The sequence below is a fragment of the Chlorocebus sabaeus genome, chromosome 9 (genome assembly GCF_047675955.1).
Source record: "Chlorocebus sabaeus isolate Y175 chromosome 9, mChlSab1.0.hap1, whole genome shotgun sequence".
Classification (NCBI taxonomy): Eukaryota; Metazoa; Chordata; class Mammalia; order Primates; family Cercopithecidae; genus Chlorocebus; species Chlorocebus sabaeus.
In genome coordinates this window covers 90140427-90166726 of record NC_132912.1, presented here as the reverse complement: position 1 = coordinate 90166726, position 26300 = coordinate 90140427, and the positions used below count along the sequence as shown (strand labels likewise).

Genomic DNA, 26300 nt, shown 5'->3' with positions numbered 1-26300 from the left:
GGAGTGCAGTGGCATAATCATAGCTCACTGTAACTTTGAATAGCTGGGCTCAAGCAAGCCTCCTGCCCCAGCCTCCTGAGTAGCAGTGCCTTCTTGAGAACTGACCAAACATTTAATATGTAATGGAATTCATATGGCTTAATAGTTGCAGTATGAGCTTAGTTACTTGCAGGGGAAATAAGCAAATGGTTGAAGCCATATTCTTGGATGGCTTTTGTGCTCTCACAGTGAAGGTGTCACTCTTCTTGAATTCTGCTTTGTAACCTCATACTTCCTGATGGTACAATGTAGACAAGTGCTATGACCTAGGGAACAATCCTAAGCAGCTACTGTTCCACTCAGGCAACATTCCTATTTCAAAAACTGCCAGTATGTAGTCCCACTGAAACCTTGGTTTCACTAAAAGAAACAGGGTGATGCTAAGTAAATTAAGAGTTAGCATCATGAAATGGGGTAGAGGGCTGAGTACCCCAACATTTTATCTCTAACACCATCCCAGGTGAGTAGTCTTAGCAGTAGGAGGGTTTGAGATTTGGAGGTACAGGCTCCACACTCCCAAACTTTCTGGAGAAAAGGTTACTTTACTTTGTCCATTGATCAGAAAGCTACTGTGTGGGAAAAACAAAGGTTTGAACTAAGTATCAAACAAGATCAGTAGAGGGTCCTGGGATATTCATTGATACATATCAGTCATTCAGTTAGACATGTTAGAGATACAGACTGGGAGAATTCAGCCAAAGTAGCTTGAGAGAAATGCAAATGCTAAAATGACTCAGTGGGCTGTTTTCCCTGGAAGGCCTGGGGACCAAACAAGAAGCAATGTGTCAACCCTTTGTCTCTGTTAGTCTACTTCTAAGAGTAATTTCTAAGGAAATGATTAATGATGTATTCAAAGATTTCACTCTGAGGATGCCTAGTGAGCACTGTTTGAGGCTGAACATTGAAAACAACCCAGATGATGTCCAAAAGGAGGTTGAATAAATATAATTCACCTATATGAAAGACTATTGCATAACCTTGACAATGATTATAGCATGTTTTTAATCATGACAATGATTATAGCATGTTTTTCATATTTTTCATGTATGAAGAAAAGTTTGACATGGGACAAAACTGTATGAAAAACATGCTATAATAAACAGGTTAAGATTTCAATAAAGAAACTTTGTAAACATAGAGGAGAGACCTGGAAAGGCATCAATCAAAATGTTGAGTAGTGAAATTCCAGGTAGTTTTTCCTTCTTAGAGCTTTAGTACTATACATAAAATGTTTTCTGTGAGCATGTAGAATTATTTTTGTAATTAAGCAGCTTAATACAGCAATAAAAACATGATTATTAGCAGGTGCCTTGTCAACCCTTTACTCCAAATATTCCTGATTGTTCTAATCATTTAAAATCTCAGTAATTATGTATTCCATCGTTTTAAATCTAAATATTTCTGACAGGTTTATTCCTCAAAAGGAGATGAGTTTTTCGTTTGTTTATTTTTTTGAGATAGGGTCTTGACTGTTTATGCAGTGGCACAATCACAGCTCACTGCAGCTTTGATCTCCTGGGCTCAAGGGATCCTCCCACCTCATTCTTCTGAGTAGCTGAGACTATAGGCGTGCACCACCATTTTTGACTAGTTTTTGATTTTTAGTAGAAATGGGGTCTTGGTGTTTGCCCAGGCTGGTCTCAAACTCCTGGACTCAAGAGATCTTTCTATTTCAGCCTCCAAAAGTGTTAGGATTGCAGGCACGAGCACTGTGCCCAGCTGGAAATGAGGATTTTGATTACAAGGAGTGGATGTGTGGGGGGAGGAAGAACTTAAGTCAATTAAAGGATATGAAGCAAGAAGGGATATCAATACAGTAAAGAAGAAGAATGTATAAAAACGAAATCTAATACAGTAATACTAACTACATTTGTCTAGATTGAAGCTCTGCCTAGGAAATTTCCACTGAGACGTCATACATTCATGTCTCTGAGTGGGGTTGGGTAACAGCCATAAAGGCCAAGCTTGGCTCTTCTCCCCCAAAAAGTGGCTGAATCAGAGGTGGGAGAGCATCTTAGACACTAGAGCTGATGTTCAGAAGAGTCAAGTTTCCATCTTAATACCTAGAGCCCGAGATCATAGAGTGGTATCAGTGAATCAGCCCATTAAGAATTTAAGCTTGGCCAGGTGTGGTAGCTCATGCCTGTAATCCTAGCACTTTGGGAGGCTGAGGTGGGTGGATCATGAAGTCAAGAGATCAAGACCATCCTGGCCAACATGGTGAAACCCCACCTCTATTAAAAATACAAAATTTAGCTGGGCGTGGTGGTGCGCCTGTACCTGTAGTCCCAGGTACTGGAGAAGCTGAGGCAGGAGAATTGCTTGAACCCAGGAGGCAGAGGTTGTAGTGAGCCGAGATGGCGCCACTGCACTCTAGCCTGGTGACAGAGCAAGACTCCAACCCCCCGACCAGAAAAAAAAATAAAGGAAAAAAATTAAGCTTGCTCTAAGGAAATACTTGCAGCAGTATTTCTCAGAATAAATTCTGTGCATAGGCATGCCTCATACGAACAACCACGGTACAATGAAAAAGACTAGATACTTTTTAAGATGATAGTTATTTTATTTATTTATTTATTTATTTTGAGATGGACTCTCGTTTTGTCACCATTCTGGAGTGCAGTGATGTGATCTCAGCTCACTGCAACCTCTGCCTCCCAGGTTCAACTGATTCTCCTCCCTCGGCCTCCCGAGTGGCTGGGACTACAGGCACCCGCCACCACACCAGGCTAATTCTTGCATTTTTAGTAGAGATGGTTTCACCATGTTGGCCAGGCTGGTCTTGAACTCCTGACCTCAGCTGATCCAACCGCCTCGGCCTCCCAAAGTGCTGAGATTACAGGCATGAGTCACCACACCTGGCCGATAGCTATTGTTTTTAATGGAAAAGTTATTTACTTAGCAATGTCTGCATGCCTGCTGCCATGAGTGGAAACTGTTCTAGTTGCTGTGGATACAAAACCGAAAAAGAAAGGTGTGAGAACACAGCTGTCATTTTGTTAACCTATTTGGTGTATTCTGCCTATTCTTTTTCTACGTGTACATATTTTATATTTTAAGACTATTTTTGCATACTGCTGTCCTCATTTAATATCTGAAGCATTTCTGCATGAGTAAAATTTTTAATGACTGCATACTATGCAACTGTGTGGATATCTCAGTTTTGTAAATCACTTCCCTGTTGTTGAACAATTAGGCAGTTTTGCATTTTAGTAGTGAAAATAGTAATACGAATTTTATCCTCATTTCTAATTATTTCCTTAAGATAGATTCAAACTGGAACTGTGTCAAACAGCATGGACATTTTTTTTTTTTTTCCACTTTAACTGGAATCTTTTTTTTTTATTATTATACTCTATGTTCTAGGGTACATGTGCACAACGTGCAGGTTTGTTTCATATGTATACATGTGCTATGTTGGTGTGCTACACCCATTAACTCATCATTTACATTGAGTATATCTCCTAATACTATCCCTCTCCCCTCCCCTCACTCCACAACAAGCCCTGGTGTGTGATGTTCCCCTTCCTGTGTCCAAGTGGTCTCATTGTTCAATTCCCACCTATGAGTGAGAACACAGCATGGACATTTTTAAGGTTCCTGATGGATAATGGTTCCCTGTGTAGGGAAGCATTAATCTCATTTTACTATCATTAGCATTGAATATTTTAAAGTGCCGATTTAATATGAAATATTGCATTGGTTCAATTTACATTGCTTTGAATAATAGGTTACATTGAGCCGATGTCCACAATGTCCATTTTTTACACTATTTTTAATGTGCCCAGTACTATATTTTAACTTTTTAGTTATGCAAATGATAGATGAATACATCTCAAAAGATTTTAACACTACAGACAAAGCCCTCTTTGTCTTCTCTCTCTTTCCCTTTCCATCCCTACAGGTGCCCACTTTTATCAGTGGAGTGTATCTTTGTAGACCTTTTGCTATACTTAAAATGTGTGTGTGCAGATAGTTAAATACATAGATGCACAGTTTTATTGGGCATTAAAAACTTATATTCTGTATATTTTGGGGATAAATTTATGGTTTTTAACTTTCCTTATTTTTTCTCCTTGAGATCTGGTCTTACTGTGTAGCCCAGGCTAGACTCGAACTCCTGGGCTCAAGTGATCCTTCTGCCTTAGCCTCCCGAGTAGCTGGGGCTGTAGGGTTGTGCCACCACACCCAACTTCCTTTTTTGTTTTTAACCGGTGCAGAGGATATCATATTATATGTAACATGGTTCATTTAACTATGTGTTCATTAGCCATTTCTGTTTTTCTTATGTAATTTACATATGTGTGTATATAAACTTTATATATTTTTATCTGTTTTTTTTTTCTATTTAAGGTTTAGTGTTTTCCTTATAGGTTTATATATGTTCTCTTTTATAATAATAATAATAATTTATTTCCTGAACATAATTAAGAAAAATGGGTGTGTTCACTTACAAATAACAACCTTTAAAAGGTTCTGAAGAGATAAAGCAAAACACCGTATGTAAACAATTGACAATTCAAATAATGTTAGAGAAAAGTTTGAAGCTTCCTGTTTCTTATTTTCAAATTCCTATGTTAAAGCTGATCTGATTATTAAACATTTGTTCACTGACCTTTCAGAGTTTCAAGCTGTACTTCTCAACTTGCCAATATTAATGAGTGCTTTTGATTGACAGTGCTGATAATCAGAACAAAGGAAGGACTGTTATATTAAAGTTTAAAAAGAAAAATTCATCTTAATGGTATGTTGAATTAAAGGGAAAAAAATTCCTTGATCCTGACCTTTGCCAGTTCTATCACAATTAAAACAAAAAAAGTAAACCTAAAATAAAAGAATTTATTGGGGGGAAAAGCTCTCTATTTTTCACCATCTTTGTGAAAGATTTCAGTGAGATTGCAATACTTATGTAATAGTGTTTCTCTTTTTAGAGAAGTTATGTGGAAACATTGGTCCACTCAAAATAGAAGAGTATTTAAAAATATTCTATTTATACTCTATATTAGCTCAGCATTTTTTTCATGAAGATCAATATCTCATCTTTTGGATTTATGTGGTACCTGTCTCATTTATTTTTGAGCATGTTGTGTATGCCCCACCAGACTCGGTGCTGTCAGAATTCATGTCTTACTGTTACTGTTCCTGGCATCTAACTCAGCACTTGGTACCTAGTAACTGCACTTGGTGGATTGCTTACATGAACTGAAATAATCACACATTCAAAGAAATCAGCTATCAGTCTATTCTATAGTCATAGCAAGTCTGGGAAATCCAAACCTGATCCATGTAGCAATAAAAAAAGATGGACTGCTTTGCCTAGGGCTAAAGACCTAAAAACTACCTTCCAAATCATGAATTTTGGGGAAGATTGCATAGGGAACTCAGAAACCAAATTCTTTTAGCAATTTTAGAGCTTTAAGAAAAATAATTTGACTTGATGCAAGGTTTAACAACAGTAAGTCCTCACTTAATGTCATCGATAGGTTCTTGGAAACTTAAGATTCTTAAGAGAAACGACATGTTAAGAAACCAATTTTCTCATGGGCTAATTGATATAAACAAGAAATAAGTTCCTATGGCATATTTCTGACCACAAAACATCACCAAACTTCTAAACAAGGACCAAAACACTTCTAATATTAAACATTGAGGTGGATATGAGCTATACTTACACTTAAGAAAAATTGATACAAACAAGATGATTATTCATCCGATTATTCTAGTTCAGGGTTTTGGGTGAGAGAGCCTATCCCAGCAGCTCAGGGCCCAAGGTGGGAACACATTCTGGACAGGATGCCATCCCATCACAGGACACACACACATACACACACACACACACACACACACTCTCTCTCTCTCTCTCTCTCTCTCTCTCTCTATCTCTCTCTCTCTCTCCCTCCCTCCCTCCTTCTCTCTCTCTCTCTCTCTCTCTCTTTCGGACTGGGACCATGGAGACATGCCAAGGAACCTAACGGACATATCTCTGGGAACTGGATAAGAAACCAGAGTACCTGAGAAAACCCATGCAGACATGGGAAGAACTTGCGGACTCCACATGGACAGTGACCCTGACCAGGAACCATTTTTTTTTTCTCATCAGTGTTATAACAAAACAAAGTTGAATGAAACGGTGTTATTCAAGGACCTTCTGTGTACATATGAATGTAAATAATTCAGTCCCAAGCCAGAATTTGGTCTCAGAATCTGGGTTGCAATCCTGGCTTGACCACTTGCATGCTGGTTACTGACCATTCTCTATGAACTTTATCTGTAAGCATCTTTATCTGTAAGATGAGATTAGTGCCTACCTTATCATGCTATTGCTTGGATTAAAGCTATCTGGCATATCCCAAATTCTTAGTAGGTGGAGATGGTGGTATTGGTATAGGTAGTATACGTTCCAAGCATGCATTCAAGCAGTGGGCAGGTTGGGAAGGTGAGTTGCAGCAGAGAGGAGGAAGACGTTCAGACCATTGGGTAGGATGAGTGGATCCAATCCCTTTGTAGGGCAGGTGGTAGAGTGGGCAGATAAAGAGCTAGGCCCTAGTTTGAATGACATTGTGGGGATTCAAGAAGACTTTTGTCACATGTATGGTGCAGTGACTAGCTCTTACCTCTGGTTCAGTACTAACCATGGTAACAGACCTGTAGAGCAGCAGCTTGTGGGTGATTGTGTACCAAACACTTGTATCATGTTTATTGAACAGTGTGCTCTAAGTCACTTTGAAATGAATAGGATGCACAAAGGTAAGGGAATAGTAAAGTATGGCACTTCCCCAAACAAATGGAATAGCTTTTTACTATTAAGAAAAGTAAAAGTTGAGCAGAGAGTAAGGTACTAACAGGTAGTCTACACATGTATGTTCCATTTAAAATATGAAACCCATGAGCACACATGGGTGATAGCAAGATTTTCACTGATAACAAGCTTCAGATCAATCAGGTGGTGGGTATAAATGGTGCCTGCCTTAGCTAAGTGAGATGATGACCTTCTGAATAGTGAAGTAGTTGTTGAATTTTCAGAAAACCTTTTCTATTGTTTCTGGGATTGTCCTGTATAAAAGACCACATCCAGATGGTTTTCTTAGAAGGTCCTGTGTTAGAGACCATCCTGTTTGTGAAACCTCCCTGCTCAATATGTTTTCAGTCATCTTATCTAGTACTTTTTAACTTGAAATAAGAAAAAGGTGTTTATTTCTACATTTTCAGTGCCTCCCTTTCCAATATCCTTTTCCCTGAGGCACACTTTAGTATTATTCTCATAGATTTTTAGTGAAAATGGAAGAAACCACACTGCATTTGCATATATTATATAAACTATTGTTAAAAAAGAGGATTGTGTGCTGGACGCAGTGGCTCATGCCTGTAATCCCAGTGCTTCGGGAGGCCGAGGCGGGAGCATTGCTTGAGGCCAGGAGTTTGAGACCAGCTTGGGTAACATAGCAAGACCCCATCAGTACAGAAAAAAAAAAAAAAAAAAATAGCCAGGTGTGGTGGCGCAATATGTGTAGTCTTAGTTACTTGGGAGGCTGAGGTGGGAGGATCGCTTGGAGCCCAGGAATTCAAGCCTACAGTGAGCTATAATCATGCTAACTGCACTCCAGCCTGGGCAGCACAGTGAGACCCTGTCTCTAAAAAAAAGATTCTGTTTTCCTTTAGGAGGAAAGCCCCTTTATATGTTTTCCTTTGATTAGAATTATGTGACCTGCCCTTTTCCCTTTCTGTCCTATCAGAAATTTAGAAATACTTTTAATGTTCAGTCGCACTGACAGCATTATCAAGTTAATTTTTAATTATGTAATGAAATGAACTTCTAATGATGGTGTTAGAACATTTTAGAAAAATATGTGTCTTTAAGATTTTTGGATAGGAAAGCACATACAATTTAATTGACTGTAAGAAGGCCAGGAATTTTGGAGGAAACACTAGGGCCAAAAAAATTCTGATGACGCTAATCTAAAATAACCAAACTATGTGTTAACAGGGTGGCTGATCATTAGTTTGCGGAAACTTTTGTTTAAGGCTATGTGCAGGTTTTCAGGGGATGGGATGATGATTGAGAAACACAGTTGCTCTTTAGGAGTATTTAGTATACAGAGGGACTGTGCTGCTTTTTCGCTTTAAAGGAAATAGTGAAGATTGGACAAGGAAATTGCAAAGAATATTGGAGGAAAGAAAACTCCTTTTTTTGTGGTGTGGGATTGAAATGTAAGCAGTGTTAGTCATTCCCTCCTCTGGGTCCTCCAGTACATGGTTTTCCTTTTCCAAAAGCACCAGTTGCATGGTACGGTATGGTAATTATTTGTTTAGAGTCTGTCCCTCCATTCAACCGTAATTGGCCCAGCCTTGTTCTTCTTTATTTCTGCTGTGTCAAGCACAATGCTACAATAAATTTTTGCATATATGATTCATATGTCTGAAATAGTCGATTAGATGGCATTGTTTAGACCTGTAAGTATTTAATAATATTGGCAAATATTTTTAATAGTCAAAGGGAACAGGGAGGCATTTTTCACCCCCGAAGTGTAAGATGTGCTCATTCAAAAAAAGTTCAGAAAATCGAACCTCTTGTAATTCCACGTTTCTATGACTATTAAGTTCCAAAGAGCAGTGTAATAGTAAGTAATCCTCCTCGGGCAGCCCCTCACACCTTTTTCCTCTGCATTTTGTATTATGACTGAGTGTGAACATCTATCCATGTTTATTGAAGGCCTAAGTTTACCTAGCATTATATTGTGGCAAGGATACAGTGGTCTCCAAAATATGAACTCTGCCCTTTCAGGGATGGCAATTATAGTCTGGAAGTATTAGAAGCAGAGTTGAGTCTTAGAATTTACATAGTGAACTTTCTTGCTGCCTTCTTTTTTCTTGAGGACAGGCGACACATAGAAAACCATAAACAAAAATGTTTACAAGTAATTGATTTGAATATTGGTGGTAAAGATGTTCTGCTATCAACAAAATTAGAAATGGATCTTTGGCTTTACCTTTTCCTGCTGTATCCACACCTACCCGAAACACATACACATATCCTGTCTAATGCCATTGATGTTCCTTTGTTTTCCCCATGTTCCAGCTGTAGGAACCAATGTGTTGCTGTGGAAATATAGTCACTTTTGGATAGCTATAGCAATTTGTAAATTACCCATCTTTGACAGTGTTTCCAAGGGACATTCTGACTAAACTGGATGATGGAATGAGATTTCTAGTAGTATGTCACTTTCGCCAGTGGCATATCACAACCTCCCAATCAGTGATTTAGGCGGCGGCTTCTTCTCCTTTTTTTTTTTTTTTTTTTTTCATCAGAGTCTTGCTCTGTTGCAATCATGGATCATTGTAGCCTCAGCCTCCTGGGCTCAAGCAATTCTCTCACCTCAGCCTGGCTAGTTTTTATTTTTTTGTAGAGACAGAGGTCTCCCCGTGTTGCCCAGGCTGGTCTAGGGCTCCTGGGCTCAAGCGATCCTTTCACGTTGGCTTCCCAAAGTGCTGGGATTACAGGTGTGAGCTACCACCCAGCCTAGGCTTCTTTAAAGCACAGTATGTGCAATGGGGATTTAGACATTGATAATATTGGAATGTTGCTTGATGAAATTCTGCTTGGTGCCAAGGAAATGCTTTGCAGAATGGCCATGTTTCTGACTGCCTCACTGGTAAGTCTTTTGTTTTTAAGCAATAATCTCTGCTGTGTATTGGTAGTGTGACCTGGAGTCAATCATTCAACCTCTGAGAGACTCAGAATCCTCATCTGTAAAGTCAGGATCATTTGACAAACCCCCGAGTGGTTTTGAAGATTGAGTGAAATCTGTGTTGTACCTGTTACAGGACTGAGGACAAAGTAGTCCCTTAATACACAACTGCTCTTATCTCATAAGATGAAAGGAGTTTTTATTCTCTAGCATTTTGAAACACAGATGTATCATACTTTTTGGGCTCTAATAGTTCATACTTATTGATATAATAATTAATCCACAATGTATTTCAAATCCTGTAGGTTGCATACTTTTTGGTTTATAGACTGATATTGTGTACTTGGTACTCTTAAATATTACTTAGGAATGAGTCTTGAAGGAAAATAGCAACAATTTATTTATTTAGTATTTTTATTATTTTATTTATTTAGTACTTAGAGCCATGTCCTACAACTAAACTCTTTCATACATTTTCTCATTTAATCCTTACAATGAGGATATTGAAGAGACAGGTCAAGTAATTTATTTGTTGAAGACCACAGAGTTGTCATTGGAGGACCTGCCAATCAAATCCAGGCATGTCTGACTTCTAAGCCCAGGTTCTTAGCCCTCTTCTCTCCCTGTAGCATGTGTTAAATAACTGAGAAGATGGCTCTTCAAGGTGACAGACACAAGTGTTTTTTGGATGACTTTCAGTCTGGGTTGCTACGGTGTGCTTAAACACCATTTTCTAGTTAAAGGCCTCTTCTTCTTTCTGTTATGTGTCAAGATAGCACGAATAACCCATAAACACCACACTTTATTTATGTTCCTACTGGACCCTTATCATAGTCTGTTCTCACTCTAGTTCTTAGCGGACACGTCTAGGGAGAGGCAGCGTATGAAGTGGCTAGGAGCCTAAGACTCTGAAACTGGATAGCCAGGAGCTGAATCTCAGCTCTGCCAATTATAGGCTGTGCAACCGAGAGCAAGTTATATTTTCTCTCTGTGCCTCAGTTTCTCATCTGTAAATTAAGGTAATACTTTAAAGGGTTATTTTGAGGATTAAAAGAGCAAATATAGATGCTTAAAAGTATGTGCGCAAACACGTACACACACACACATTGCTTGCAGCACTGTCTGGCACATGGGGAATATTCCACAAGTGTTTGTGATTAACAATAAGGTGATGATGTCCTTTGAGCAATGCTGTGGGCTGTGCCATTTTCATTATGACTTTCCGCACAGAGGCCTACCCCAGTGCTCCATGCGTGATGGGTACACCATCAGTGTCTACTTAGGGAATGGATGGCTGTGGATGGGCTGAATGGTTGAACACATGGCCAGTTCTTTTTCTTTTTTTGAGACGAAATCTCACTCTGTCACCAGGCTGGAGTACAGTGGCGCCATCTCCGCTCACTGCAACCTCTGCCTCCCAGGTTCAAGCGATTCTCCTGCCTCAGCCTTCTGAGTAGCTGGGACTACAGGCACGCACCACCATGCCCGGCTAATTTTTGTATTTTTAGTAGAGACGGGGTTTCACCATGTTGGCCAGGATGGTCTCGATCTCTTGACCTCGTGATCCACCTACCCCGGCCTCCTAGAGTGCTGTGATTACAGGCGTGAGCCACTGCACCCAGCCAGCCAGTTCTTTTTCGTCTTGAAGTTGTATTACTCTCATTGACCTAAACACCCTCTCTTGCTTTTAACAGAATCAGGGATTGAATAGCAGGAAGAAGTTGACCCAAGTAAAGTTAAAATTATTTGCCAGTAATAATAGCTAACATTTATGAAGTGCTTGCTACATGAGAGACGCAGGGTAAATAAGATTAACTTAACTGAATCCTTTCTCAAACCTCACAAAGCGGGTATCCTATTTTGTAAGTGTAAGTTTAATTTGCACTGGTTTTATCCCTGTAGAGAAGAGGTTGTGCATTGAAACAGGGAGATTGTGTGTTTATATGGTTTAGCTCTGTGTCCACACCCAAATCTCGAGTTGTAATCCCCATGTGTCAGGGGAGGGACTTGGTGGGAGATGATTGGATCATGGGGCGGATTTCCCCCATGCTGTTCTCATGATAGTGAGTGAGTTCTCCGACATCTGATGGTTTAAAAGTGTGGCATTTCTCCCCCCGACCACCCCCTCCTACTACCGTTAGAAGAAGGTGCTTGCTTCCCGTTCGCCTTCTGCTGTGATTGTAAGTTTCCTGAGGCCTTCCAGTCATGCTTCCTGTTAAGCTTGTGGAACTGTGAGTCAGTTAAGCCTCTATTCTTCATAAATTACCCAGTCTCAGGTAGTTTCCATAGCACTTTGAGAACGGACTAATACACATGTGAATCTCACAGCACTAGCAGAGCTGGGGTTTCCCTCAGGTCTCCCTGAGTGACTTTTGGCCTGTAGCAAAACACTCAATAAATGGTTGTATTATCGATTATTATCAAAACTCCTGAAGTAAAAATCACATATTCTACAGGAATACCAATTTGGGAGTTCTACGTTTTAATAATTAACATGGCAACCTTTGTCATGGGAATACAAACTATAGACTCCTTAGTTAAAAGTTCTTGCTTTGGAGAAAGTCACTGTCTTAAAGCTGAAATTCTTATAGGTTAAAGTTGTTTTCACTGCTCTGTCTTTGGTGGAAATGGAAAAATGCTATCCATTGCTCATAGCAGAGTAGTGCTTAAAATGATGGTAAGTGGTAGAATCTCCCTTGTTTTCCCTAGACAAAACTTTCTCTGGGAATTTCATACCTCACGTTAGATTTCAGTGATCTTGACTTTTCTACTTTTGATTCTTTTCTGTTTTTCAATTTTCTGGAGAAGTGTAGAGCCCAGCATTGATAACTTTGACCTTGCTTGATTTTTATTTTGAAGTGAGATTAAGATCTTCACAGTCAAGGTCTAACCAAGAGACCGAGCATCTTGGTCTCTACCAGTGAAGAAGGATAACCTGCTTGAGTGATGCCTGTACTGAAATACTGATCCTCTCTACCTTGCTCTTCATGACGCTGTCTGGGTGGCATTTGGAAGGAGCACGTCATCAGCATTCCTGTTCATGCCTCCTTTACACCCCACCTTCACAATCTGGAGCCAGAAATGGACATATTGGATCTGTAGCACACAGGGCCCAGATGGGGTGCAATAGGATTTTTCCTATTCACTAATCTTCACTCATTCAATTTGTGTAGGAGCCAACATGTAAACCCAATAAAGGATGCTATTTGTTACCCAGTATAAGAACTTCTTGAGGACAGAATTGATTTAATTATTCAAATATTCCAGATTCTTTCCTCTGAGAGCTCTTCTTAATCTTTGATTTAATGCTTTTTTTTCTAATCCCTAGTAAGAAAATTCTTTCCTATTTCTGCCACTTCTCTTAAATATTATTTTGCTTGAGCTGTGTGTACATTACTTGATTCTTAGAAATTGCTGGTCACCCTGTCTTGGTAAAATATTTTGGTCTTTATTATGGGCATTATAGTTGATGTTAGTTTATAGGTCTCCTTTTGCACCCTCTTCTGAAGGATTCTGATGAGTTACTCTCATCTTATTTTTACCCTTTCAATGTTGTCATAGGATCACCATTGACATTCTGGGCCTTTTGCCTGGAAGTACCTATTATGCTGTTAATTTTTCAACTAATTATGTTTCATGTTGTTTATAATGAAAAGCCTGTGAACTCTGTGGCTCCACCACTCCCCAGCTGCATGACATTGGGATGCTGTGTAGTCTTTCTTCATGTTTGCTCATCTGTAAATGGGCTGATAATAATAAATATCACCTACTCTACAGACCTGGTAGTAGCACTAAATAAGATCATACATGTTAAGTGCCCATCCATGCTTATCATATCAAAAGCACTCAGTGAAGTTTATTATAAAGGTGAGCACAGGGCTGGGGCACTAATGCAGCTTTGAATGGTGATCATGAAAAAATTTTCAGAGTTAGTCAAGAGAAGAAATGAGGAAAAGGGTGTTTCATGAAGGGGGAATGGCTACAAGTTTTTCACTAGTGATGCAGCATAAAGTGTTAGGAGATGAAATGGTAAGGGGGACTGGGAGCAGTTCTTGGAGGTCTTGTTTTATCAAGCCGGGGGGCTCAGACTGCATTCCTGGGAAATGGGTCACACAGAAGAATTTGTACCTCATTAGGGTGCTGGACACATGCAGACTTGAGGAAACAGAATTCAACAGGGTCTACAGGAGACATTATGACCTGTGAGAAGACTGTTCTAAAGAGAGCCCCAAGAAGATTAGGAATGCCTGGACAGTGAGGAGTACAAAAGGACAATAAAGCATTTTGTTTACATCAGATGCTCACTTTGAAAATCCAGGGGACCTAAAGTAGAACCAAAGAAAGGTAGAACTTGTCATGCATTGATTCCCTGTGAGAAAATGAATTAGATGAGTTGAAATATGGATTTCTAATATGAAGGAATTCTGCCCAAGAAGTAGCAAGAGGGTGTCCCACATTTCAGTCTGCAAACTGTGTTTGGAATGCCTTGTGTGTGCACACGTGCACGCAGTGTGCCACAGGCACAAATCTACTGGCTTGTGCGGGGAAAGACTTGTTCTCCATTTTCCTGTGATTGCAAAATCATATTTTCTCACAGTATTTGGTAAAATACTATTCTTATTTGCCAGTTTTCTTTTGATTAGCTTTGTATCTGGGGTTGCAAGTTTTATTTTTGATTATTTATTTTCTAATTATTTTCTCAACAGTGGTTATAAGTAGACTTGGAAATACACCAGAAAATGATTTATATGAAAAGGAGTCTTTTCTCCATCCCTAAGAACAGGCACATAAACAAGAGAAATGAAGAGCAACTAACTTTCATTAATTTGAATAGGCTCTACTGCTTTGTTATGCCAATAGGAGGAAGGGTTATGGAAATAAATGTAAATGCATGTTAGAATGATAGCCAGCTGGCCAGCTGAAGTGAGTGTCAGCTTTTTGGAAGAAACAGGGACATTTCCGTGTCATTTGTTTGGAATTGCCTCCCCAATAGGGAACATTTTTCTTGCTACAGTGCTGTGCTTAAAGTAAGCACATACATTTGTAAGGAACAGATTGTTAGAAAGTGAGTTTCTTTGAAATGTTTAAGTAAGGAGCATTTATTAGACATTGAAAATATTTGAGTCTTAACCCTTCCCAGTAGAGCAGACCTGTCTTCCTCAATCACCATTTACTATTAAAGGCATAAAGAGAAAAAGAGAGAAGTCATGGGTGCTAGTCTTACCTCCTAAGATAAACAAGTAGAAAACAGGACTACTGTCTATGAGGCAGTGGTTTTCAGGCAGCGAACAGCAGGCATCCAGAACTGTGATCCTTGAGAGAAGAGAATCACAAGAGGGGGACTCACATTTGCCCTGGTTTCCTGCTTAAATACTTTCCCCGCTGTGATATAGGGAGGTGAACCCTAGCAGAGCACGGTAGTCTCATAGCATTGAGAGGGCAGAGATTGGAGTTTAAGGCGGCTGAAGAGGCTGGGATTTGTATGGCAGGGTACTGGAGAGGAGGGAGCTACTCGAGGGGTGAGGCCCTGCAAAGAGCAGCTGCTACTAGGCTAAGAACAGAATGGCGGTACCAAAGGTCATGTGTTACTGAGAGTGATTGGGTTTCTGGCCTAGCAAGGTGAAGAGACCTTGCTGAATGCCTTAGCCATTCTATTGAGACATCACATAGCCATTCTATTGAGACATCACATAGCCATTCTGTTGAGACATCACATCCTAGGAATAAAGACCATCCATACCTTACAGTAAGGGCCATAAGCTTGGACTAAGGACATAAGTGAAATAGATTCATCTTAACCAAGTGTAAAACCAAGACTGGCAGGATCAAGAGGACCCACCAGTAATTTAGCTGCCACCAGAGCCAAACTGAACAGCCTCCAATTGTTTACCTTATAATGGAAAGAAGCATACAAAGTAACAGGGGATTGTGACCCATATTCAAAATAATAATCAATAGATATGAACAATGACTATAAAAGTGGGTAATACCAGATCTTGGTCTCTAATAGCATTCTCCATGGAAAGGAACCAGTGGTTTTTGGAGAATTGACAGGATCCAGGTCAGAGACAGGGTAGATACAAGATGAGCCCATAGTATTTTTTTTTTAAATATCAAAAAGTAAGGAAATAAAAGTAAGAAAATATTTTTAAAGGATGGAGTACGTCACAAGGATATAGGAGCCAGCTTGAAGGGCTTCCCACTGGCTAAGTCTGAGACAGTTGGAGCACCAAAATAAGTACAAGGATAAATTATAAGTCATTGAAAAAAATAGGACTTCATGTATCTCCGGTGATCATAAATAGATATATTGGTAAACAATGTGGAATGCTGAGTAATGGATGGCAATATGGAGGGATTGCTGGAGTTGGAAAAGTCAGCATGTTGCAGTCATCACAGTATAAAGTTTTTATCAGGCAGACATCACTAATGGATGCTAAATCTAGGGGGAAATTTTGATGAGGGACAAGATATTTGCATGGTCTTAAAGTGTCTTCCCACAGATTACTTGTTAGCTGCAAGGGAAAAAGTAGTAATTTTTCACTGGAAAAGTTGGACAACACCTTGGCTGGCTGATCAAAATTAACATAACCAAGCTGGGGCAGATGGACTTTTTGTGCCTTTAGATGTGATATCCAGATAAGAAAATATCACTTTTGTGGTTTTCTGAGAATGCATAACCTGAACTGAATCATCAGGAATCACCTGAGGAAATGTCATGAAAGTCAAAATAGAAATGTTCTATTAATATAAAAAGTTAGAGGCTGTATTCTTCTAAAGTGTCAGTGTCATAAAAGACAAAGGAAAGCTGGTGTTGTTCAGGTGAAAGGAAGCTAAAGAGTAATGGCAGCTAAATGCAGTATCTAACACTGGACTGGATCTGAATTGGAGGAAAGAGAAATACTATAAAGGGTGTTATTGGGTTAATTGAATATGGCAGTAGATTAAAGTATTATATAAATATTAAATTTACTAAGGCTGATAACTATATTGTGGTTGTGTAAGAGATTATTCTTTTTCTTAGGAAATAAATTCTGAAGTATTTAGAGGTAAAGTGCTGTGTTGTATTGAACTTATCTCCTTATAGCTCAGAAAAAAATGTCGAATGAATGAATGGACAGAGTGAGTGAATGGTTAAATAAATGAGTTAAATGTTGATAATAAGTGAATCTGGGTAAAGAGTACCTGGATACTTTTGTACTAGTATTATTCTACAGCTCTTCTGTAAGCTTGAAATTATTTCCGAATACAGAAATTTAAAGGCCAATTATGGTAGTGCATGCCTCCCAGCACTTTGGGAGGCTGAGGTGGGAAGATCACTTGAGTCCAAGATTTCGAGACCAGCCTGGGCAACATAGCAAGACCCCATCTCTACTAAAAAAATCAGCTGGGCATAGTGGCATACACCTGAAGGCCTAGCTGTTTGGGAGGCTGAGTTGGGAGGATTGCTTGAGCCCATGGGCTGCAGTGAGCCATGACTGTGCCACTGCACTCAGCCTGAGACTCTGTCTCAAAGAAAAAAAAAAAAGAAAAAAAAAATTAAAACAAAAAATCCCAGCAAGTATAACTATGATTTAAAGAGAAAAGTAGAGTATGCAGAAAAGATAAGGTATTGCTTGACTACCTTTGTGTGGATTTTCTACCCTTTGGGTTGTCTGTGGTAAATACATTAATGCTATCGCAGTGTCGGTCACTTAAGCATGCAAAGCCATTCTATCTGTTGTCTAAGAAAGCATATCTATGCAGGAGGAAATAATAAATATTGCTATTCAAGTTGAAACTATAATGTTGTATGGTGTCATGGAAGAGTTTGGAGCAAGGGTTGGTAGAGCTGGGCACTGATTTCTTCTTTAATACTTGCTGGCTGAGTGATTGGTGGAAATTTCCCTAACCTTTGGGAACTTTGGCTGCTTCATTTTAAAATGGTGCTTGTCTGTTCTCAAGATCTTATGGCTCCAATGAGAAAATGCATGTGAAAGCTCTTTATAAATAATAATGATTTCTTCTGCAAACATTATGTTACTATTAACAAGACATTAATAGTTTTTTTTTGAGATGGGGTCTTGCTGTGTTGCCCAGGTTAGAGTGTAGTCATGGCTCACTGCAGCCTCCACCTCCCATTCTCAAGTGATCCTTTTACCTAAACCTCCTGAGTAACTGGGACCACAGGTAAACACCACCACATCTGGCTATTTTTAAAATTATTTGTACAGAAAAGGTCTTGCTGTATTGCCCAGGCTGGTCTCAAACTCCTAGGCTCAAGTGATCCTCCCACCTCAGCCTCCCAAAGTGCTGAGATTACAGATGTGACCCACTGTGCCCTGCCCCTATTAATAGTTTTAGTTAAAATGGCTTAGACTGAGGTAGAGATTTTCCTTCTTCCAGGTGGCCCTTATTTCTCTCATAAGTCAAGTTTTTAATTGATTTGATTATATGAGAGAGTTTCTTTTCCAAGTGGGCCCTTCTGTTCCTTCTGGTTGCTTCCTTCCTCATTTTCTGCCCTTGTTATTCCAGGTAAAGCTTCAGTGACTGAAGGAGTGTGAACTTTTTGAATTTTAAGAACAATAAAGTTGGAACACAGCAGAGAGTGTGTAATAAAAGACAATATAGGTAAGTCAGAATCAGCATTTCACCCATTCTCAAAGAACTCATGGTTCTAAAGTTCCTTGTAATCACTCTTGCTTTGTTCTGACATTTGTGTGAGGCTCTGGCATAAAGGGATCTTCCAGGCCTTTGTGGTGCCCAGGGGCAAAATTAGCCAACAAAAGGCCTGTGTGGTTTGGGGAAAGTAGGAAACACACTTGAAGAGGCCAGCTCCCTCATTGGAGCAGGCAAGCAGTCTGGGCCAGGGTGGTAGAAATGCGTAAAGCAAAGGCCACAGGAAACAGTGTCAGCCTGAGTCTCTGGAAATGACAGAAAAGGATGCTGCTGGATTTGAAGTCGCATAAACCAGGTTTACACAGTGTCAGCCTGAGTCTCTGGAAATGACAGAAAAGGATGCTGCTGGATTTGACGTCACATAAACCAGATTTATGTGAAGTCATATAAACTAGGATATGTCATTTGGGGGCATGCCTTTTCCCTTAGTCTGGAATTGCTTTTGATGAAGGCTTTCATCCCGGAAGATCACTGTTACCAGGTCTGCCTTCTTCTCTGGAGTTGAACAGTTGAATCCAGTGCTGCTCAGAGTGCCAATCTGAGATGAGATAAAGAACTTGACCTAGAAAGTAAAAGTTAGATGAATGAAACAGTGTCTCTAGCGTCATCGTTGATTCCATGTCTGTTTCTGTGTTCTATTTCTGTGTCTGTCTATATGTTGATTACTATGTCTGTATATATAATCTCCAAATGATATATTGCTTAGCTTTGTTTAATTTTGAGCTTGAAGAGAATGGTATATTGCATGTAGTATTCTGCAGCTTGCATTTTTTTTTTTTTTTGCCGTGTTATGTTGTAAGATTTACTTGTTGCATGTAATGGTAATAAACTAATTTTTCTGGTTAAGTTAAATTCTGTGGGGAGAATTGATCACAGTTTATCTGTTGTCTCCCTTCCCTCCAATATTTGGTATTTTGTTGCCAGGCTAGTGGATGTAAAATAGTATATCATTGTCATCTTTATTTCCTGATTAATAGTGTGATTGTACATCTTTGATATCCTTTGGAGAACAGAGTGCATAATTTTAATTTAGACAAAAATTTCAGTCTTTTATTGTATAGTGAATGAAGCTTATTTCTGCCCTTTTTTTTTTTTTTTTTTTTTTTGAGAAGGAGTCTTGCTCTGTCACCCAGGCTGGAGTGCAGTGGCACAATCTCAGCTCACTGCAAGCTCCACCTCCCAGTTTCACACCATTCTCCTGCCTCAGCCTCCCGAGTAGCTGGTACTATAGGCACCTGCCACCACACTCGGCTAATTTTGTGTATTTTTAGTAGAGATGGGATTTTACCGTGTTAGCCAGGATGGTTTTGATCTCCTGACCTTGTGATCTGCCTGCCTCGGCCTCCCAAAGTGCTGGGATTACAGGCTTGAGCCACGGCGCCTGATCTTTTTTTTTGTTTTTTGAAACATAGTCTAAAAAATTTGAAACTGTTTATATGGTACAAATATTTTCATTGCGGCCAGGTGCGGTGGCTCATGCCTGTAATCCCAGCACTTTGGGAGGCTGAGGCAGGCAGATCACCTAAGGTCAGGAGTTCGAGACCAGCCTGGCCAATGTGGTGAAACCCTGTCTCTACTAAAAATATAAAAATTAGCCAGGCATGGTGGTGCGCCCCTGTAATCCCAGCTACTTGGGAAGCTGAGGCACGAGAATCGCTTTGAAGCTGGGAGGCAGAGGTTGCAGTGAGCCAAGATCATGCCGCTGCACTCCGGCCTGGGCGACAGGAGTGAAACATCATCTCAAAAACAAACAAACAAACAAACTAAAAATGTTTTTATTGCTAATCTTTGTTTTTTCTTTTCTTTTGAATTGAACTTCTTATTGGTTTATATTCTTATTCAGTTTTTCTTTCTCTGCTGATTTGGAAATTATAACTTGTATTTCTGTTCTTCTAATGATTACCCTGAAAGTACATTGTGCATACATAGAAGTTTTAAAGTCAGTCAGTATTTAAGATATTCTAATCCCCTTCTAGAATAATACAAAACTCATAGTTAAAAAAAACCTAATGAAGACTCCCTCCTTCTGTACATAGATGTTCTTTTCAGCATATCAGTTTTATTATTTGCTTCACGATACAAATTAGTCAATTTTATTGTATGGAGATGGTATTTTTTTAACTTTATATGCTTACCATTTCTTTTTCCTCTTCCTTTCTTTATCCTTACCTTTCCTCTGATGAGATTTAGCTTCTTCAGAATTTTTTCTTTTCCTGAGAATCTTTTGGTGGTAACGTCTCTCATTTTGGTTTCTGAAATGTCTTTATTTCACTCTTACAGTTCTTAGTTGATAGTTATTTTTTTCCCCAGTGTTGTGGACGTACTGTTCCATTGTCCATAACTTTCATTTTTGCTGTCAGGACATCTGTTTATCTTTCATTTGGTATTTTTTTAGTAGATGATTTGACTTACTCTAAGTTTGTTTATTTGTCTTTGATGTTCAGCAGTTTCATTACAACGTGTCTATTTACAGCTTTCTTTTAAGAATTCTGTTTATATTTTTTGTGTTTCATGTATCTATCAATTTATTTCATTTATCCACTCTAAATATTTTTCAGCTCTCAATGCTTTGAATGCTGTCTTTTCTCCATTCTCTCTATCATCTCCTGGTTTTGATTTAATGGAAGTTAGAACTTCTCTTTTTATCCTTTATGTCTTAATTTCTGTTCAGTATTTTCTCTCTCATTTTTCTCTGCTTCATTCTGTAATTTAAGATTTAGCTTTTAGTTCAATACTTCTCTCTTTAACTGTGTTGGCTCTTCTGTTTAGCCTATCCGTTGAATTTTTAATTCAAATGAGTATGTTTTTTAAATTTCTAAAATCTTTATTTCTGCCTTAAATCTGCCTGAGTATTTTTTGATGGTTTCATTTTGCTTGCTCATTTTTTTGGCCTCATCATTAAGCAGTTATTTCATATCCTATATTTGATAATGCCAGTATCTGAAATCCTTGGTGGTCTAAATGTTTTTGGGCTTCTTTCCTAGTGTACAGGGTGAGTTTTGATTGTATGCTAATATTTGCTTGATAATTATTTCTTGGAATCTTGAAGTATTACTTCTTGAAATTTTGTTTGTACTAGGAGCCAGGAGGATACTACAGACCCAGGACCACTTCTCTTCTCTTTGAATACCTGTTCCCTTAAGTTTCAAGCTGGGCTTTCCCCACCATGCTGAAACTTGGCTGTCTAGTTGCCCCACCCCTTGGTTGGTATTCATAGTTACCTCCAGGGCAACTCCAACTTTCTTTTTTGCTCACTTGTGACTGTTCTTTGCTCAGGAACAGTACATGTTCCCACTGTATTCTCGTGGCATTTGTTTCTCTACCCGGAGCTAACCAGTGCATTAAAAAGTATTTTTAAATGTAATTTATTCAGGCTGTAACTATAGTATAGCAGAAGGGCCTTGCAAATATCTAATCCATCACAATTCCTGAATTAGGAATGCTCAAATGATTTTTAAAAATCAGTTGTCTCTAAGTACTCTTTATCAATTTATTACTTTCCTTTGTTTCACCTAAGGATAAAGAAAATATTGCAAAAGTGATCTTTTTGAAAGCTAGCTAAACATATGACATACTATATCCTTACACTTTTGCCAGGGTTCCTTTTGTAGTTAATCTGTTGAATGTTTACTCCCTTGGAAACTGGAATTACCACTCTTGGATAACTCATTAGAACACAGTACTTATTCAGCACCAATTTGTTATGCCTCCCAATCTATTTTCTGTCACAATGCCATTTTTCTTTCTATCCAGGTCCTAGATATAAACGAGTCAGTTGTGGGTCTCTGCCTGTGGATGTGTTTCTTCTTCACATGGAGTGCAGATAATTGATGTTTGCTGTTGTGAATTAGAGACATCATCTCTGTAAGCTCCATGTTCTTACATTCTGCATCCCCTTAATAGGCATAGAAGGCAGCATGAAATTTTTGGTCTGTAGAATGCTAAGTTGCCTTGGGCTTTGGCACATGAAAAAAATATTTCAAAATGGATGTCGAGGTTGCTGATTTAACAGTTTTTTTTTTTTTTTAATTATTCCTTCTGCAGCAGAATAATTACCAATAGATAACCACATGTTTCTAGAGGCTACTCAGATCTGACAGGTGTGTGTGTGGATTTTGTGATGGAAGTAATACATTAGGCATGTCTCTAATTTGCAGTGTCTTTGCTTTGTAGGTTACAGGTAGGATTTTTGTAATACTAATGTAAATCACTAGTATTACAGGCACCGAAAGAAAGACAGGCACTGAAAACATTTCTAGGAAATGTGGAGCTCTGTGATGAGAGATTCTTTGAGGAATTGGCTCTATACTTTCATTTGAAAAATAAAAATATCAGAAAATTGTGTAGCTTTTCCTTCCTTTGATAGCACATTCTAATGAGTAGTAACTTCTATCTACGTCCTTGTATCCTTAGGTTTTTCTTGGCTGTCAGTTCAGGCACTGCTGCTGGTTTTTGCTTTCCAAATGGTTGGAAAGCTGAGCACTTGAGAAGCTTCACCTGGGGAGCTAGGAAAGTGATGGAGTAGTACTGGAGATGCTTGTCAGGGATGACCAGTGCTTCCTGAGCAAGCTTTGCCCAGCCTTCTGTGCCAGCAAAGCCATCAGGCTCTATGGCACACTGCTCAGGCAGAGGGAAAGACATCATTGCCACTGCTCCAGTTCTGTTGTCCTGGGCTAGGGACTTGATTTGGCAAAGCAGTAACTGGCCCTTTGAACTTGTCAGTTCTCTGTAAATGTGTCCCTTTGAAGGTTATGAGTTGCATCATTAGCATGATTTTTAACAGAATTCACCTGAGTGCTGTTTGTTTTCCACCATGAAGTTAGATTCTGGTCATATCAAAACAATGCAGAGACACAGCCCAAGAGTGCTGTCTTTCAGAGGTTTATGTCATTTAGGATGCTAAAAAGTGGGGCTTGACAGTCATTGTCAAGACAAGTGACCAGGCTCTGATGTATAACCCAGAGCAGTGTTCCTGTGTCTCCAGTGCTTTAGTCACAATCCTGTTCCTCTGTAGTGAGCAGGGTTACTCATCTCTCTCTGACTTGGCACTGGGACCCTTGGCCATTTGTAACATTTTGCTCCTTTCTCACAAAAGATAATGAGTTAATATGTTTCTAAATAAGGTTTTGAAAAGTTAGGATTATTTTAATCACCTTCCTGTCCAACCTGTTCTTCCTCCTGCTCACCAGATTCATATGTGAGTGCTTGTTGTATCTTCTGTTTGACGCCTGCAAATATGCCTACAGAATAACTTTTTTTGGCCCTTGCTACAGTCTGGGAGTTCAGAGACTGGTGCATGGGACAGAGGGAGCCATACCAGGTTCATCAGAACCCAGGCCAGACTGCCTGGGTTCAAGTTGAAGTTCTGCTGATAGTCTGTAGGACTTTGGTTAATCACTTAGCTTTGCTGAGTTTTGCTTTTCCCCACCTAATAACTACCTTAATCTGTTTATTTGCTACAGCAGTAATTCTTAAGCCTTTTGGTTTTAGGACCCCCCTATACTTTTAAAAATTATTGAGGACCCTAAAGAACTTTGCTTAGGATATCTAGCATATTGTGGTAGCAGAATAATGGCCTAATGGCCCCCAAAGATGTGCATGACCTAGTTCTCAGTAGCTGTGAGTATATTACCTTACATGGCAAAAGACTACAGATGTAATTAAGCTCAGGATCTGGAGACAGGGAGCACATCCTGAATTGTCCAGGTGGGCACTTTGTAATCATAAGAGCCACATAAGACTTTGAGCACTGCTGGGCTAGAGCATAGCCACGTAGCCACTCCTAGCTGCAAGATTCTGGGAACTATGGTTCTTTTTCTGGGTATCAGTTAAAAGAACTGGGGGTTTTGTTATAAGGAAGAAAGGGAGAATGGATATTAAGGGATATTTAACAACCTCAAAGACTTATCATGTCAAGGTTTGATATACATTGGCCCTTGCTACAGTCTGGGAGTTCAGAGACTGGTGCATGGGACAGAGGGAGCCATACCAGGTTCATCAGAACCCAGGCCAGACTGCCTGGGTTCAAGTTGAAGTTCTGCTGATAGTCTGTAGGACTTTGGTTAATCACTTAGCTTTGCTGAGTTTTGCTTTTCCCCACCTAATAACTACCTTAATCTGTTTATTTGCTACAGCAGTAATTCTTAAGCCTTTTGGTTTTAGGACCCCCCTATACTTTTAAAAATTATTGAGGACCCTAAAGAACTTTGCTTAGGATATCAAACAATCACCAAAATGTTAGTTTTTCTTCTCCTCGCCCTTTTATGAGTTTGGAAAAATGAACTTTTCATTCAGACTGCATCATTTGGAAATACCTATGACAAAACACAGTGACATGTAGGCAGAGGCATAATTGCAAAGAACTGCATTTTTAGCATTTGCAGATAAATTATATGAAATATCTTTTGTTTGGTGCTCACAGGCAGCTTTTTGATATCTTGTTTGGGTCTTTTGAACTTAACAATATGCCTCCTTTCCTTTGGCAGGAGGGAAGTTGGAATTGAAATGAGATTTAAGATTCAGCTTTGATTCATAGCTATTCTTCATGGGTTTGAAAATACATGAAGTGTGATGTTTCTTCGGGGTCATTTTGTAAACAATCTGCTGCTCCCTGGCAGTGTCCTGTTGTTGAAGAATAACCCAGTTCTAGTTTCTGATGTCAAACAGCAGATAGGAATATTTGTACTAAAGTACCGTATTATTTTAAAAAAATGTATATAAATACTATGAAACAGTCTGGGCCTAAGTTACTTAATTTTGAGCTTAATATAAAGCTGAATGCTGATTTTATTAATTGATGAATATACGTTTAATGCATTTTTAGTGCTACCCTCATCTTTAGATACATTATTGTAATAGCTTTTGAGTGAATGAGGGCTTGGAGATAGTAACATCCTATCTGGTCTGGAGCTGTTATTTCAGTCTCTGGATTAGAAGAAGGCTTCGTGTCATTCACACCTGGGAGTGTCCATTTCCTAGCTGAACTGGTTGGGAAGGGCAGTTTTGACTTTGGATGGGAGTGGAGAGAAAGCATTAAAGGTAGTTTTGAAGCCTCAAGCACTCCTAGGGGGAAGGGGCACTTGTTTGGGAGCTACAACTGGTCCTTGGGGTGGCCAGAGGGCTGAACCAGTGTCTGGTGACCTTTCCAAACTGGAGCTGAGAGGGGCAGTTCTACCTGCTTGGCTGTTTTTCCCAGAGACCATTGAAAACCATCTTGTGGTTGCCAGTTTCTGTTTTACTTTGTGGTTCACTGTGTTACCAGGAAGCAAGGTGGTTCTTGGTTGAAACCTTAGTGAGGACAGAGGGAGTGTAAGCAATTGGTGTAACTGAAACTTGAATGACTGGGGACCTGCTGGTACTTAACACCTTGCATCCAAGAAGCTCAGTGTTTTTGGAAAATAGCATTGTAATGGTAGCATTTGTTACCTACATGAGGCATCCTACAAAAATTACAAGTGAAACTTGTGGAAGGACGTCCCTACTTCATTTTGGTAGGTATATTTCAGACCTCTATGTGGGAGCTCTCAGGGCTACCCTCAAGACTTGTAGTGGGTAAGTGTGGCTGGCTGCAGGGTCCCCCATCTCCTTTCCATAGTCCACATATCACCCCGGGTACTGCAAGGTGGCAGAGGCCAAGGTGTTGGATAGGAGGAAGTCCTGCTGAAAAGCCAGTGGTTTTAGAAATATGAGCTGGAATAATTTTCTGATCGTTTTAAATTTAGGTTGTAAAACAATTGGTGTTTTGATTTGGGAGTTCTTGCACTTACTAATCACTAAACAATTTCTACATGTGGAAGGCTCAATTAATGCAGAGCCAAGAACAGTGTCTTCTTTTCCCATAAACTCTTGGGCAGCCTGCGAACTTCCTCATAGCTGCGTCAGGAGGCATTGCAGGATAGGACCCAGCCCTCATGGACT

General features: G+C 39.4%; 1 protein-coding gene across 9 annotated transcripts in view; it reads left to right on the top strand.

The window, feature by feature from the left end:
- SGMS1 (sphingomyelin synthase 1) overlaps window positions 1–26300 on the top strand; it is a 315346-nt gene that overhangs the window by 86377 nt on the left and 202669 nt on the right. For 6 of the 9 annotated variants that reach the window (XM_073019159.1, XM_073019150.1, XM_073019151.1 and 3 more), the window contains exon 3: window positions 18240–18335. The exons of the other annotated variants lie outside the window; for them this stretch is intronic. The gene's annotated coding sequence lies outside the window, so the exon portion shown is untranslated. The remainder of the gene's footprint in view (window positions 1–18239; window positions 18336–26300) is intronic. 9 annotated transcript variants of the gene reach the window in all.